The following is a 5572-nucleotide window of genomic DNA, read 5'->3' on the forward strand; positions in this document are numbered from 1 at the left end:
CTGAAAGAAAAGAAGGAAAACAAACAGGAGACTTAGTCACACAAAAAAATCTCTTTTTCTTACCTGTGGCTAAATATATAAAAAATCCATGTATTAACTCTCTATATACTTAATGATGTATGAATGAAAATAGACCTCAAATACCAAATTCACCAGTCCAAGCAACTGGATAAGAGCCCAATGGCCACACCAGTATGGACAAGGAGTGAATATAGCCCAGTATTCTACATCCAACAGTGATGACAGGGAATCGTAAAAACAGCACAATCATTGTTAATACTTTCCTTCAAATACTCTTCCAATTTTTTGTTTCAGGTGTTTTATTGAGCTTGTCACAGTCAGTCTATTTCATAACTAGCAAAGGATTTCTCTCTGAAGTACTGCTCTAGTTTTCCTTTGGAAACATCTTCATCTACAACATGCTCTTACACATCCGTCAGAGACATCCTCTGTCATCTCTGACAAGAAGACCCACAGGCTTCCTGCCATCTGTGTGATTCTTCCGTATGTTCTCATCCATCTCTTTTCCAGGCTGAAGTGCCCTCTTGTTTCCTGTACGCAGCCTCCAACCACCCCTGCTGCCCTGTTGGCCAATCACTCAGTTCTGTACAGGCCTCCTTCACTCTCTTCTCTCCTCTTTCCTGCCTTGAAGAGTAGCAGTACCAGTAAACTTCCTCATTTGACTACTCACTGCCTTCACCATCCTTATTACTATACTGAACAGCACAGATCGCAAGACCAAATCCTCAAAAATTCTGCTGGTAACTTCCCTCCTGTGCAAAAAAAAAAAAAAAAACAAACAAAAAAACCACAATAATTTACACCTCCTCCTATCTTTTAATCCATTACTTAATATACAAAGCCCTCCATTCCTATCCAATGGCTGCTCAAAAGCCTTTAATGCTGAACTTTACCAAAAGCCTTTTGGGAATCTAAATCTTAGCCACCTTTCCCACTCTCATCAAAACTCCAAGAGGTTTGTAAAGCAGAACTTCTCTTCAAAGAAATCCTCCTGATTCTTCCCAAGTTGATCCTACTTACTTCTGCAATTTATCCTTTGTTACAGTATCTATAAATTTGAATGGTATGGATGTCAGGCTTACAGTCCCCCTGGAGAACAAGTTTTAGGAGGAGCGGTTGAGGGAGCTGGGGTTGTTTAGTCTGGAGAAAAGAAGGCTGAGGGGAGACCTGATCGCCCTCTACAACTACCTGAAAGGAGGTTGTAGCGAGGTGGGGGTCGGGCTCTTCTCCCCGATAGCTAGCGACAGGACGAGAGGAAACGGTCTCAAGTTGCACCAGGGGAGGTTCAGGTTGGATATTAGAAAGAATTTCTTCAATGTAAGAGTTGTTAAGCATTGGAACAGGCTCCTCAGGGAGGTGGTGGACTCACCATCCCTGGAGGTGTTCAAAAAACGTTTAAATGTGGCGCTTCGAGACATGGTTTAGTGTGTTTAGTGGGCATGGTGGCGCTGGGTAGAAGGTTGGACTTGATGATCTCTGAGGTCTCTTCCAACCGTAGTGATTCTATGATTCTACGATTCTTGTTTTAAACATCGGTATAAAATTTGCCACTCTCCAGGCTTCAGGTACCCAGGAAGTTTAAAGCATGAGATCAGATATTACCCTTATCAAGTAAGCAATTTCATCCCTGAGTTTTTTTTAGGTCAATCCCTGCCATTCCCCACCCCACCCCCTCAAAAAAAGGAATTGGAGTTCGGGAATCTTCCCAATTAGCAGTAACCACCACTTCGTTTAGCTTCTCTGCAGTAGCCATGCCCTTTCTGAGTGCTTCTTTTATACTAGTAACTTAATCAACTGGCTGCACAGACCCTCTGCAGGGTTTTTGTTCTTGATGTATTTAAGAAGGATTTAATAAAAGCTTTGATTCCTTCAGCTAGCTGATCCTTGCCCTTTTTTTTTCCCCAGGCCTGTCTATTTTCACTTTACATCTGCTTTATGACACTTACAGTTCTGTTTGGACCCAACTCTTTAAGGACACCACTAGTTAAGCATTTATTTTGCAGCTTTTAGCTTCATTCTGGGACAACTGTCTCAATTTAACACAATTTTTTTTAAATGCAGAGGAATTCTGAGGTTTAATTTTTCCTGTCTCTACATTAGCTGTCTGTCTGCTGAATCTAACACACCCTGATGACTCTTACAAAGCGTAGCTGTAACTCAGACTCTGAACTGGATTCTGCAGATTATGGAGTACCAAATCAAAGGTTTCGTTAACCAGCTGTTTCATGAAACAGCCATTAAGATTATCGAAAAATTTTCTGTAGCATACATAAAAATTCTAGGTGGCTCTCCCAAGAATGAGATTTCAGCAAACCCTACAGCCAAAAGCTATGTAATAGTGTGTTATATTAAGTACGCAGAGCAACATAGGAAAAATTTTTAGGTTACTGAAGTACACATATTTCTTGCAAAGGAAGAGTCACCACTGTGCATACAAAAACTGGTTTCAAGTTTAACAACAAGGAATTCTTCACCACCAGTTTACCTCTAGTATAAAAGAAGATTTCATCAGACAGCTCTAATATACATTACAGATCTTCCATAAAATCTATACAGTAAGAGAACCAATGCCGTTTGTTGCCTATTGAATTGTTATTACTGTGGGGTTAATAAAGAAAGATCTCCCTTTTAAAGCAAGTATTGGAATAACAGAACTAGAGACAAACCTCCAATATAAGGAGGACTAAATTCTACTAATAAGCCAGGAAATACGTTAAATGTTTATAATTTGTATATTATGGCAAATTCATATTTTGGCAGTGGCTAAGACTGTCACTGGTCTATGTGCGGTACAGATGGACTACAAGAGATTGTCCCTGGCTTTGGACTCAATAAAACAGGTAAGGGAAATGAGGCACAGAGATACTGTCTTCCTGAAGATCAAAGGAAGCATAACCTAGCTGTCTGAAATAACCTGTCTTAATCAGAAGATTACTCCATTTCCTTCAGCCATTGTAGTAACATCAGAACATCAATATAATTTTATAGGTACAAGAAGGTTTCACCTCAGAAGATAGACCCTCCTCCTCACCCTACTGAAGCTCTGAGAAGCAGTACATTCATTTTGCTACATTACATCCTAGCACCTCTGCAGAACTGGCAAGCAAAAGATTTCATTATAATTTTATCAGTGAAGTTCTTTAGAAATTAACAAATGAAATCCAAAGCTTTCACAGATGTTAATGTCCTGAAAGTTTCATTATGATCACTTTAACACAGCCCACTGAATTTCTGAATCAAAACTAATGACTGCTGATGGAACTTGAAAACAACTTTTAAAGACACTATTAGTCTGAAGTATGTGGGGAAAAACTATTGGCTTTTTGGGGAAGCAACTGAGCAGAAAGATAAACTTATCCATGGACTATTAAGTGTAATTTAGAATAATTAGAAATTAAGTTGCAGAGTCAGTATCTTGCAGCATGCCACTGGGAAACAGTTTAGTGTTTGTATAAATTTCCTGGAAAAGAAAAAAGAAACAAGTTAAAGCTTTCGCCTTCCATAAAACATTTCAGTCAGAATCCTTTACTGAAGCTGGGGCAGGAAACTCAACATCAGACTAGGCACTGATCAGCACTAAATGAGATCTTGGGCCAAGACCACCTACAGTGCCTTGGCATGATTTCTGCTTCAGTATCCACCAAACTAAAAAGCATGTTATTATAGTGTAGGAATCAAGTTCCTCTAGAGCAGACACTTTTAGAATGATTTCTGGCTGAAACCATGTTGTTAAGTAACATTAAAATGAATCTGGTGCCACAGCATTTTGAAAAGCGGACATTTTGTCATGGATCATCTGATGTTAATCACAACATTATGGAAAGCAAGTGGAGTTCAACCAACAATACCGGCCCTGAAGCTCCCTTGCTACCGGAACAGGTGAATTCAGTATATCATATAGGGAACAATCCCTTTGGAATGCCTGGGCAGGCAACCTACTCTGTAACAGCTCTATGCCTCAAAGACAAAAGACAGATGGAAGCAGCTGAGAATAAGAGTCAGATCTACATCAGCTGTAACGTCCGTTCATGGACATAGATATATAAAGGCTCAAAAAAATAGAGACATAACCACTTGGCACGCCAATTTAAAGATCTGTTGAACTTGAGTTACTAGCTACTTTGTGGTCTTCATCTTTCTTCCTTCTCCCTTAGAGCCAAAGCTCAACTCTGACTAGAAATACCACACTGGGGCTATAAATCCTTCCTAATATATCCATCATAACAGATAACGTTTATATAGGAAGTGTAAGTTTTGAGAATTTTGTTTCAAGTAATTTTACTGAAGATTCCTTACCAGCTCTGTCCACAACATCTTTCTTAGAAGTAACCACAAGAAACCAGCCCAGGCACACCAAAAGTCTTCATAATCACAGAGTAAAAGGTTCTTCACTCGTCATCTAGTGGTGGCACTAGGGTGGCATTTTATCCTTTTGTTCAGCCTTCTTTCTCCAGTTTTAAAAACATCATCAAATTCAATGAACTGCTACACCTTGAATAATTTTTCTCTTGGTTTCTGTACTCAAAGTGCAAAGCAATAAAAGCCTTGTCTCTTCTCCACTGCCAAAACTAACAACCCCAGAAATGTATCTACAAGAAACCAAACTTGGACTCACTACACAGTTATCACAAACTACGCACAGCCATCCAACAACAAAATCAAGACTAAAGAGCTAACTGAAAGAACAGATTTTTTTCTTTTTTCCTATTTTTTCTGTCAGTTTTTCTCATTTCAGATTAGATTACATATCTTCTCAGCAATGCATAGGGAACATAAGGGAGAACAGTGATCTTGGAATCACAATTCCACACTCACTTCTTAACTGGAGGTGATTTAATGCAGACTTCATGTCTGCTCAACACCTTTTGGTCTCCATTGTGGACAGGAAATAGCCAAGACTCTATATATCTCAATCCCTTCCTTCTTTGGATCCCTTTTACACCTTCTTCACAAAGAAAGTCATACGGAAAGGCTGTCCCTACTGTGCCTGAACAAGTAACCCAGAAAGACTTTTATACTCATGTAAACTATAAAGGTTTTTACATTTATGCCAGATGAAAAAGACATTTTAGCAGATCCCTTCCTGCCCTTAATATCCACCCTTTTCTATGAAAAAATTTAAATACATAATTCGATCTTCAAGGAGAAAAGAAAAATTACTTCGTTTCCATGTAAAAGAGTACCTGGACAATGTTTTTGTCTTCAAAATGTTGAGGACATAACAGTACCAGGGCCCTTTAAAGACAATGCTTTGGCCAGAAGCCTATAGTGTAAGGAAAAACAACGTCGATAACACTTAAAAGTATATTCAGACATCCTGAATCCTTCTGATGTAGACAGAAATATTTCTTTACTGTTAATACCCAATATATTGATATTCTGTTTTCAACACTACAACAAATGCCATAATTATGCCACAGAATTATTGCTGCTTAGACAAACTGCTCCCAGGTAGCCTGCCAATGTGCTGTGAAAACAACTACATATGACTGGTTTTACGGCAGAGGAGGAAGTCATGCAATCCATTACATCACTTAGTCATTAAAGATAA

Source organism: Cariama cristata, unplaced genomic scaffold (genome assembly GCF_000690535.1).
Source record: "Cariama cristata isolate BGI_N322 unplaced genomic scaffold, ASM69053v1 scaffold13364, whole genome shotgun sequence".
NCBI lineage: Eukaryota > Metazoa > Chordata > Aves > Cariamiformes > Cariamidae > Cariama > Cariama cristata.